Source organism: Sciurus carolinensis, chromosome 2 (assembly GCF_902686445.1).
Source record: "Sciurus carolinensis chromosome 2, mSciCar1.2, whole genome shotgun sequence".
NCBI classification, from domain to species: Eukaryota; Metazoa; Chordata; class Mammalia; order Rodentia; family Sciuridae; genus Sciurus; species Sciurus carolinensis.
The window spans coordinates 134416406-134428795 of NC_062214.1; the positions used below are offsets into that span (position 1 = coordinate 134416406).

The following is a 12390-nucleotide window of genomic DNA, read 5'->3' on the forward strand; positions in this document are numbered from 1 at the left end:
AAGGACCCAACCTGAGTACTTACTCCGGGCTCCACGAATCATAAATCTGCCCTGGGAATTGCTTAGTTAACAACAAGCATTGTTCTGTGAAGTGGGAGTAGGTGAACTTGCCTGATATCCTTTGTTTATGCTCCTTGGGGTGCTGAAGGCTGTGCATTGTGCAGAAATTTAAGAGTGCGCTGAAAAAAGCCAGATCCTTAATAATAAGGACAAAAACCATATACTTCTTTCTATTTTCTGTTTATATACAGAAAAGCATTGTTTGAGAGATGCATGTGGGTGAGGTTATCTGGTGGGTCCTGCCCCTAAGACTCACTGCTCCCACAGTCAAATCCTTCATTCTGAAGCCTTAAGAATATAACTTTGTAAAATTATCTGCTCCAATGATACATAAATTTCATTAACCCTTCCTTTTGTTACATAGAATGAGCATTGTTTCCAATAAGTAATTGTGGGATAGTGTGGGCTTTCCAGGGTCTCCATTACATATGCAGATATTCAATATACTACAAAGAAAATGAAGTTGATAGTAAAATTCATATGTGCTTACATGCATGCTAAGATTATACGTACTATAATGTAGTTGAAAAATATCTAAGACTACTTTAAGGAAGACTCAACTGCTATATATAGTAGTGATCTTAAATTCCAACAAAATTTTTATAATCATAATATCATGTAGAAATGAATTTATAACTTCTCCAGCTTGATGAAAAAGGCGACATATCAGCTTATATCCAGTTATGAACTATATGGTTAGCAGTCATGTATATGTGTGGCAGGATGATGTCCCTGAACACAGGTAAAGCTGCATGACTTCTAGTAGCAGAATATGTTCACCTGTGGAGACACTTAGCACTGGCTCCAGGGTCAGGGAGTGGAACCATGGCTCCTGGAGGGATTTGGAATGTGTGAGTCTTTGGTGATTCTCAACAGTAACAGAAGTCTGTGCTTTTAGGTTTAGGTGAAAGCACTTATTGTTTTGCTTCTTTCATCCGATAAATATTCATTGAGGGCCTACTATGTGCATGACATGATGCTTTCAGCATAGTTCGTTAAGAACATTGATATTCTTTGTATTTTGTAGAGCATAACCACCTCTTTTTCAGACACCTTTTCCTATCAAGAAGTTGTCTGATTTCATTTTATAAATGAATTTCAAAGGTGTTATTTAATTAACTAAGTAGCCTCTTACTTTCCATCAAAACTTAGTATATATTAAAAACCATGTCTTTTGTTCCATGTCAGAGTTAGATGCCTATTGCCTCTCAGCCTTTTGGCTAAGACCAAGAGTAATATCTTATCAGTTTAATGAGTTAGAGTCCTAAAAGGCAAAATGGCTGGGTGCCTCACTTGTCCAGGATAGAAGGCTTAAGATGGAGCTAAGACCTCAATTGAACTTTGTGTCAAGAATGCAGAAGCCATTCCAAAAAGTTGCACTTTGCCCTCTCTCTAAGGATTTCAACTACATCCTTGACAAACCTTTGACTCTAAATCCTGTGTTGTATATATTGTAACTGATGAAATTTGAATTAGGGTATCTTCCTACTATAGAGAAACAAAAGCATTTTAAGAAGATTTTATGAAAATTACAAGGAATTTTGTACAAAACATTGCAAAGCAGGTATAAGTCAAGACAATCTGGAGCCATTGTCATGGCACACATATCTAGTCCCAGCTACTTAGGAGGCTGAGGCAGGAGGATGACTTGAGCCTAGGAGTTCAAGGCTATCCTGAGCAACACAGTGAGACCCTGTCTCAAACAAACAAACAAACTAACAAATTTACTGAGGAAAGAAATTGATCAAACTCTATTGTTATCTTGTGTGCATGTATGAATATGTATCAATGAATCCCACTGTTATGTGTAATTATAATGCACCAGTAAAAAGGAAACAAACAAAACAAACAAAACCCCCAGAAGGAAGTCCATGCATGCATTAGTTTGGCAAACATTCTTAAGTTCCCTTTTTATGCTAGGATCTATATGAAAGTGCAAAGATTAATAAGGCAAAAAATGAAAGGGTTCCAACCTTTGAGAAGTTCAGTTTGGTAGGAGGAGCAAAATCTGTAAACAAAATAGAATAAAAGATTTTAAGTATTGAGTCTGCGGGTTAGGGCACAGACTCATTAAGGCAGAGTTCAATTCCAACTGTGTTGAGGGGGAGCAGGTCAGTCCAGACAGCAGGGAGAGAAGGCTCTGGAAATGATCTTAGAAAAAGAACTATATCAGAGGAAGTGCTTTTCAATTTAATCTGAAACAGACTTATTGTTCACTTACGAAGACAGACATAGTTCCTGCCTTCATGGAATTTACAATCTACAAGAGAGTGTAACATTGTCAGTATTTACCTGCATAGTAACAGAAGGAGAAACGGGTGCTCCTGGAGCTTAGAACAAATGAGATGGACTCTTCAAGGCATAGCTGCATCCATCGTGTTCACTTCTACATTCTCCCCTGCATCTGTGCTGTGCCTGACACATGCTAGGTGCTCAGAGTGTGCTTGGATTCATGAATGTATGCATGAATTAATAACTAACACTGCTGTGGCGCCAAGAGAGAAGGAGCAAAGGTCTGGAATCATTCAATTGCCTGCTGTTTCATAGGATTAGAGAACAGGGTAGAAAGTTGGAGGAGGTGTGAAAAATAAGGCTTTGGAAGAAGATAAAGTCCAGATCCTGGAGTTAAATTTTGAGCTTATGATTCTTAACCAGGATCACCTGTGAAGGTTTTAAGCCAGGAAGGAAGGAGAGGGGAGGGAAGAAGGAGAGAGAGAAAAAGACTGGAAGGAGTACAGAGAAAGAGGGAGAAAGAGAAAGGAAGGGAGGAAGAAAAATGTGCCTGTTCCACCCTACTGAAAATTCTAATTTAGTAGGTGTGAGTAGATGATAATGATTATGTGTAATGCTCACCACCAGTTGAGAACCTGCTGTAGTAATTTTCAATGTATGATCTCTGTACCAGAAGCATTAGTATCTCCTAGGAATTTATTAGAAATCCTTTTTCTAGGTTCCACTCCAGACATACTGAATTACAAAATCTGGGAGTAGAAACCAACATTCCTTATTTAACAAGACTTCCAGGTGATTCTGATGCTGAAGTTTGAGAAACAGTGCTTGGAACATTGGAGAGTTTTAGTTTGGGAATTAATAGAGATGCTAGGAATTAAAAAGATATATAAGACTTAATCTCCACAGTCTTCATATACTCAGTGTAGTGTCTCTTTCCCTCTCTCTCTCTCTCTCTCTGTCTCTGTCTCTCTCTCTGTCTCTGTCTCTCTCTCTCTCTCTCTCTCTCTCTCACACACACACACACACATACACACACACACACACACACACACAACACAGCCTTATACAACAATGTACAAAATTCAAGATATAGAGTGTTATGGGGTACTGAGGAGGACTATGTAATCCAGCCTGCCTGAAGTGGGCCATGGAGGAGAGAACACCTAAGCTATCTTAAAAGATGCCTAGATTTTAGCCATTAAAAGAGGGAGAGGGAGGGTGAGGATTTCAGCTATAAGACAGTAACTATGTAGAGGTCGTATGTCAAAAATTTCTACAAATAATGATGCTATTGAAGTAGAGGCATGCAGAGTAGCATCCTGGGAACAGGAGGGATCCCCAAAGGGGTTCTTAGATCTGGTGAAATTCTATAAGATATCTTGGTCTCGTCAGCCATATGCAAGGCTTTCTCTGACAGTGGAGGAAGTTGGCAATGTCTGTAGATGGTGAGTTGGTGAGATGCAGTTGAGGTTTGTCTTATATCTAAGAATATGGGAGTAAGTCACCACTTACCATGCAAGGTTTTAGCATAAATTCCCAAACCCAAACAGTATATATAGCTTATTACCTAGTACAATAGACTGAATCAAAGGAACTTTAAATAGACAAAAGACTTAACGTTTGGCAGGTTAGATGAGTTCATTTTCCTTTAGGGAAAGATGTACTTCTGGGTTGGTGTGAAAACACACATACAAATGTATATAAAACATCCCCAAAGAGAAGTGATATTGACAAGTGAAAATAAATAAATCAGTACTTAAAATATTGCTTGATTAAAGACCAACTTTGTTTCTCTAAATTAATTGAGCTATAAGATACGCCGAGTGACTTTAACCACCTGAGAAGGGATATAATCACTGTGGATTTCACTGCTGCAGGGTGATTGTTCTGATTTTCATTTGAGCAACAGGCCACAAGTATCTCTGGGTAACTGAATGAACATTCATTCTCACTCATCGTCTCTCTCACTCACACTCACTCAAACACACATAACTGAACATTTAAAATATCTCTCAATGGGTATTTTTGGAACATTGCTACATAAAATGTTTTCTTTGGGGTACACACCAGCCATATAAATGAAGTACTATCTCCTACATGTGTCAGTGTTGAGATATCTAAGTCACCACATAGCCTAAATAAACATTTCCATCCTGCATTTCCACTTCCTTTTCCTGACTCTTGCCCTGTCTCAATCTAAAGAACAGCTAGAAGTTCAGTGTTCAGTTCAGGCCCTTTTTCCTATTTCTGGTGTTGTTAAATAGCAAGATAACAATGCAGCATACAGTCAAAAGGAGCAAAAGGTAGGCAGACGTGGTGGTGTGTGCTTGTAATCCCAGCTACCTAGAAGACTGAGGCAAGCTCAAGAGTCACTTGTGCCCCAGAGTTCAAGACCAGACTGGAACATATTGAGACCCCTGTCTCAAAAAAGAAAGAAAGAAAGGAAGGAAAGAAAAAAGAAAAGAAGAACATAAAGTACAGGACTACTTACTTCCTAAATAACTGACATTCTGACTACTATGTGATTATTAAAACAGGTTTTTCTAGACTCAAAGAAACAAACAAAATCTGACCAGTAGAAATGTACTAATCTGGAGTTATGATACTATACTCTTTTAATGGGCAAATTCATTAAACTGACTGTAGACCTAGATAGACTTCCACTTCAGTGATCTAATGCCAGGAGCCAACAAGGAGCAAACCAGAGAGGCAGAGACTGCTTTATGGTGAAGTGTGACCTCACAGTTAACAGTGGTATCACCTAAAAACAAAAACAAAAACAAATATATGTATGTGTGTGTGTGTGTGTGTGTGTTTATTTTACAAATATATGTGTAACATATATTTAATGTATATATAATATATGTGTATATATAACTATATATATAAACTATATATATAATCTGTATATAAAAGTGATGGGTTTCTGTACTGATTCTGAGAGTTGATGGGTCCCTTTGAAGAGGGAAAGAATGACAATGAGACAATGAGAAGACACCTAGGATACATCTAATCTGCCACAATTTAGTGTGCAGAGTTTAGCTCCTTTCTTTAACATTTATTCCCCTATTTGTTCCCCTATCTCCTTCCACAAAGGATTTGAGTCAACTTACAAAAATATTGACAATAAAACAGAATAAATGTTTGACTGAAGTAATTTAGGCAAAAGTAAATTTGTGTGTGTGTGGTGCTGGGGATCAAACCCAGAGCCTTGTGCATGTGAGGAAAGCACTCTAACACTGAGCTCCATACCCAGCCCCAAAGTAAAATTTTAAAGAAAAATTTGAAAAGCATATTTTATGCATGCCCTCAAGAAGGGCTATGATTGGCATTAAGCTTTTCACACCCAAAAGAAAATAATAAAATCTCATTCATCATCAAATTCTTATAGAGTACTAAAATTAAAAATAACATACATCAGGTAAAACAGAAATTTCATGCCACTGAGACCTGGAGGAATTTCTCTCATTCTTTAAGGAGAAGATGGGTGTCTGTGATACTCTATCTCTATAAGAGAAACCAAATCCCCAAAGTAGTTTTTTGATGTGGGGCTGCAGAAGTGATGTCTAAGCATAATTCCGTAAAGCAGTTCTGTAAGTAACTAAGCCTTCCAGTCTCAGCATAGCACTCTCTGGGTGGGGTCAGTCTCAGTGGAGGAGAGAACATTCTGTTGAGAACTCTTCAGGTGACTTCTGCTACTAGGCTTTTATTAGAGATTGGGCAACAGAGAGTTAGTTTCAGTTTATTTCATCTGTAACACAAAGAGTAAATATTCTCTATCACCTATTAAATCTTTGAAAACAAATTGGGCCCAGATAGATGGATCCAATGGGTTTAAATGGATCCAATGGGTTTAAATGTACTACTGGACCCATTTATACTGATGAGATTTTGTTTGTTTCCTTTAGCCCAGAAAGACCTATTTTCTAAAAGGATGAGTTGCCTAACCTATACCAGTGTGCCAGTAGCAGGTCTGGATCTTGTGTCCACTTAACATATAGATAGAAGATGATGTAGGACAGCTTCTCTCTCTCTCTCTCTCTCTCTCTCTCTCTCTCTCTCTCTCTCTCTCTCTCTCTCCCTCTCTCTCTCTTTCTCTCTCTCCCCCCCCCCTCTTAAAGTTAATTCTTGCTTTGTCTTCTGCAGTGCAGGTTCCTCAATTCTTTGCTCAAGTATTAATTCTAAAAATTTTCAGAATGTTTCCTAGTTCCTTGGATTAGAACTTAGTCCAGTGTATTATCTGAAAATTTGGAAAAGGATTTGAGTTCCTGACAGCCTAACAGAATTCTCAAAATATACCCAGAAATCTATTTTTAATTTTATAAATAATCCTGTTGGTAAGAATTTATGGATTATTTTGGTACTTTATGCATTTTATTTCAATGATAGGTGTTTGTGGACAGATGGTCTATGAAAAAGTGGGGCCAGTTATTAACAAGTTTGTAGGCATGATTTTATTTTTCTTCAACATTTTCACATGTACATGGGTATATATAAAAATTGAGAAAATTACTGCTGGAAAGAACTCCATATTCCTTTTTATTTATTAATGGCAAAGGCAGGCTGCTTTTCTCATGAGGAAGTTGCTCATGAATTTTCATTCAAAATAGTAAATTAGTGTCCACACTTTAATATGTTTAGAGTGGAAAGGGATTCTGCATGCAACTGTGCATATCAGATTCCATGTCTGGAAAGCTAAATTTTATTCTTTAATGATATTATGATTGGGCTAGGTGCCACAGTTATATATCTCCCTTCTTGCTTACATCCCACATGAAGTAGAGGATGATGGGAAATTCTGATCTATTATTAGTATTTTACTTCAGGAAAACACTTAAACTACATTTTTGCAAGATTTTACCACTCCCATTAGTTTCTTTTTTGAAAACCAGAGGCAAACTTCCCTGCTCAAATAATGTGAACAGTGAATACTTAGTGAATATTTGGGGAAAGAATCGATATGCTAAAGAAGCTAGGAAAATTGGATCATTTAATAGAACTCCCAGTATAGGCAAGGTGGTATTTCAGGAACCAGTCTGATGTTTTTAGATGGGTTAGTATGAAATGAACCGTTAAGCATACAAAAGATGGATATTTAAATGCGTGTGTGTGTGTGTGTGTGTGTGTGGGTATTCAGCCTGAGATGGAAAAACTGTGAGGATTTTTTTAGTGTTATCTTTTCTTCAACCAATAATTGCTCTATTTTGATGATTTCTTAATTTGGTTGTCTGTTTTAATCAAAATTCCTCAGTGGGCCAAGCTGAAACCTCATATATTCACACACACCTCCCATTGATTTCACTTGGGTGAAACTTTATCGTTTAAGCAAAGTTTAAGTTGAAATGTTGAGTTAATGATGCTCACTTTAAATACCAAAGGCTGAATGCATTTATGTATTCAAATACTTAGGTAGTCAAACATAACTCCCACCAGGGTTTAGAAGAAGAGTTATTTCTTAAATTATGCCAGCCTCACAAATAATATATTGCCATACAATCTTAGAAAATGATATTAAATAACATTTTTACTATTTTGTTTCTTTGATGAAAAGTCCTAGAATCTTTTTTAACCTTAAAGTAGCATGGTAGAATGGTGCGCAATATGCTAGGAAATACTTCTGGCAATCATTCATAGTAGTTACACCCAAACTTATAAACACTAAATAAAATATTGCACATCTATTGCTCTATAGTTTTGTCTCTTATCTCTGTCTCTATTAGATTCTGAGACTATAACATAAAAAATTCATAATTCTTTATTTTTCTAACAAAAACTGACTTTGAGTTAGAAGACTTTTTTCTTCCTATGATTGAGCTTTTAAAGTTTCTAAAATGAGAATATTATACCTTCAACTGAATGTCTAACTTTTGGCTGGAGATGTAGGTCAGTGGCAGAACACTTACCTAGCATGCATGAGGCCCTGGGTTCAATCACCAGTACCACAAAAACTAAACAAACAAATAAAACCTTTCTCTTTTACTGTAAGCCTATTTAAGATCAAGTATATGGTAAACTTCAGGCAATGTATCAGAAAGAATACAAGTTCGGTGGTGTGTTTGCTTTCATATACACTTTCATATAGTATATTTGAATTTGCTGTAAATGCTTTTGTAAAGAATGTAACATATTTGCAGAATACCTAAAAGCTATGCTTTTAGACCTTTGAAAATCAGAGATCACGTGTTAGTGTATGAGTTGATGCAATAAACCCAAACACAATTACAAAGTATATTTTATGAGGAAAGTCATTCTAAAAGAGTAGTTTATACACTCACATCCCCTAAGACTCCCCACTACTTGCCACAATATCAATTGCCTCTCTTCCTTCTAAAAAGAGGGACTAGAGCATTTGTCACTAGAAATTCAAGAACAGAATCTGGTTCTGAATTCAGCTGATAAAATAGGTGTATTCTTTGGTGTGATATCGAGTTGCTAACCAGTTATGTAGTACCCTTGATAAGTGTACTCATTTGACTGGGAACAATGGTGCATGCTTGCAATCCCAGTGGCCCAGGAGGTTGAGGCAGGGGGATCATGAGTTCAAAGCCAGCCTCAGCAACTTAGCAAGGTCCTAAGCAACTTAGTGAGACCCTGTCTCTAAATAAAATCTTTTTTAAAAAGGCTCAGTAGTTAAGTGCCTTTGTGTTCAATTCCCTGTACAAAAATTTTTTAAAAATACAAATAAAAAAATCACTCATCTATGATCTTTTCTATTTACTTGTATAGTAGCTAGCACTTTTCTAGAAGGCATTGTATTTTATAAAATCACTTGAAAAACATATTACCTTTGCAGAAATATGAACATAGAAAAGTTATCTACTTCCTTACCTGAGCAGTTTTCTGAAATAATGTGCATAGAAAATTGTGGCCATTTCAGAAGCTTTCACAAAAATCAACAAAGAAATTTACTTCTGATTTGTCACAAAGTTATATATTTGATTTCATTGAATTTGGGGAAAAAAATCTCAGGCCTTTTCCAAATTAACACATAGCCAAGATTTTCAGGAGCAAATATATATTTTTTAAGATATTTTTTGTCTTCTTGTATCAGAACTTTGTAAGCATTTACTATTTGGAATATTGGTGTTGATTCCTCATTAATAAATCAAAATATGGTTCCAAAGCATTTACTGTATCTAGCAGATTAAATATCAAGCCTAAGTATTTTTAGCTAGCATAAAAACAGAATAGACTATACTAGAGAAATGGTGAGTATCCGTATTAGGCTCATTCACTACTTGCAGGTATCAGGTGTAGGCTGTCTGAGAAGAACTCTTGGTGCATTCAACTGAAAGAAATGTCTTTTGTTCTCAGGTCCTCGATAAGGAGAAAAATAGAAAGGAGCAGCTCAATAGATATAAAGGCATGGTAAAGAGCCTGTAGAAAAAAATTCCGTGGTTCAGAGAATTTTATTATCCTGCATACATTTTTCATTTATTTGAAATTTATTCATTAGTAATTATCTGTTCATAAATCTCCTTTAACTCTCAGTGTAGAAAAGAGGAAGAGGTGAAAGGAATGGAAGACAACTAATTAATTGAGCATCCACTACATATAATTGTTTAAGTCAGCATATGTGCCATTACCATATGCTGAACACAAAATCTCACCTACACAATGAGTGGAAGAGTCTATCCATGTTGCCCTGATTGCTTTGGCATTAGATTTGGGGGATGAGATACTATTATCTCCATCATTCACTGCTCTTCTGAAATCATCCTTGCTCTACTGAAAGTTTTTTATTTCATCATCTACATTAATTCATCATTATCAAGGTGCTATGCTGGACACTGCAGGTGTAAAGATAATACATTCATTGTCCCTTGCCTTTGAATTACTTGATCATGAGCAAAGTTTCTTTCTCTACTATAAACATACAAAAAGAATACAAGCTTCTTTGATGTTCTCTTGCTGATTGATAATTTTAATAATATACCTTATACTCATATATTCCTGGGAAGGCAAGATAAAACAAAAACTTGCTTTAACATTGGAGTTCAGCCTGGGCATAGTGGTGTATGCCTATAATCCTAGCATCTTGGATGGCTGTGGCAGGAGGATCTCAAATTCCAGGCCAGCTTCAGCAACTTAGGGAGGCCTTAAGCAACTTAGCAAGACACAGTCTCAAAACAAATAATAGTAATAATAAAAGGGGTTGGTAATGTAGCTCAGTGGTAAAGCAGCCCTGGGTTCAATTCCCTACTACCAAAACAATAACAACAAAAAAGTTCAGAGTTCAGGCTCTTAACACATGATTACCTCCCTAGTTAATGAACATTATCTGTAGATAATAAAGTCTCTATGGAATAATTTCTTGGAGTCAATGCTCAGTTTTTCAGATTTCCTATTCTTCCCCATTCTTTTCTCCAAGATAATATCTGAGCAAATTGGTGTTTATATGATCTTGGGATTCGGGGGTACTTTGGGTTTTCCCTAGCTTAACACTGTGCTTGGGTACAGTCTGACTGGATTTGTTGAAATGGGTCTTATCAGGGTACGTATGGTAGAGGGTTGTGGCTGGTCTAGTTTTTGTTACCTCTTGGCTTGGTTAGACCCCAGTGGAATCTTTTCCTGACCAAGCTACATCTTAACCCTCACTGGCCCTACCAGCTCTCTTGAGGTCTTGCTTCAGAGATCTACCTGTTTGTCCTTGGGTTTTTGTGCTTTTGCTGCCATGGCAACACTTCTGTGAATTTTACCTGGTGAACTTTTAGGAATCTTGGAGTCTTCCCTTGGGGAATCAGAATGGTAGCAAAGGTAGTCCTTACCAAAGTGCTTGTGCTTGCTTTCTCTGACTACAACATTCCTACTTCACTTTATTTTAAGGACATCCTGTAGGGCAATCTCACCCTAGAGTTCTTAGTAGGAAGTGGAGCTGACAATTTTGTGCTTTTGGCTTTCCCCTCATCCTGTCTCAGTTGCCTCCTCTCTAAGTCTTCAGCAAAGAAAGGAAGACACATGTTAAAAGTCCCTGCTCCTCCTGCCTTTATTTCCTTCTTATTCTCCAAGTCCACTAAAGCGGAAAGAGTGAGCTTTTCCCTTTGCTTTTGATATTCCCCTGGATCATACTTTTCTAATTTTGTGGGTGTCGTTTCACTTTTCCCATTTCTTAATGGTTAAAATATGGGAAAGTGTAAGGCAAGAGAAATGGTGACCATAATTCGGGAGGCATTTCTAGATGGTTATTTCTGTTATGTCAGCAAATGCTTATTAGTCATTCCTTATTAGTCACAGCGCTAATAAAGAAAGACTGGTGATTTATTTGACCCATTATGGTAATTGGTTTTGTTGTTGTTCCAGTATTTTGAAATAGAGTACTAGTCAGATTTCACATGGATACTGGAAGTCCTTGCTACTCAAAGTATGGTTGGTCCATGGGCCAACAACATTGCCAACACTTGTTAGAAACACAAAATCTCAAGCTTTTACCACCCCCAACTACTGAATCAGTGCCTTCATTTCAATAAGATTCTCAGTGGTGCTATGTGCACATTTAAGTTTGAAAAACATTGCTCTAGGCCACCATAACCTTACTGAAGTTTATGACATTAGCTATAGCCAGCATTGGCATTCAGTAAATACTTATTAATCAATTCCATATGTTATCCACCCTGTTCTTGGGTGCTTATGTTCCTAACCAAGAATCTTTATACTGTGGTAAAGTAATTAAAATAAAATAGACAGTTCTAGATCCAGTTTCCCTATCACCTGGCATATCTTAATTTTTTTGACAGATTTATTAAGACTAAAGTTATTAGAAGTGAATAGTCATTTTTTATAAAGTAGTCTAATATTTAGAGAGATAGGAACAAGGTTGTTATTCAATATTCAACTGATAAATCCAGATTCCTACCTAAGGCTGCTGCTGCATTAGTACTGATAGGGTTTTGCTCAGTTACTGTTTGATAAGACTGTAGTACTTCTTTTAGGGGGATGATTTGGGGTGGGGGTGGATAAAGTCATAGTTTTTCATCCTGAATTTTCATTTTCTGATCACAGTGTTTTAGAAGAATCTGGGCTTTACTTATTCACCAGGCTTTCAATAGAGAATCACATTAATCCTTTTAAGCTCCTTATTCTAATGATTTATTTTGTTGA

At 36.7% G+C, this 12390-nt stretch overlaps 1 protein-coding gene across 2 annotated transcripts in view; it reads left to right on the forward strand.

Annotated features, from left to right (window-relative positions):
* Window positions 1-12390, forward strand: part of Akap6 (A-kinase anchoring protein 6) — a 281320-nt gene that overhangs the window by 131785 nt on the left and 137145 nt on the right. The gene's annotated exons all lie outside the window — the stretch shown is intronic.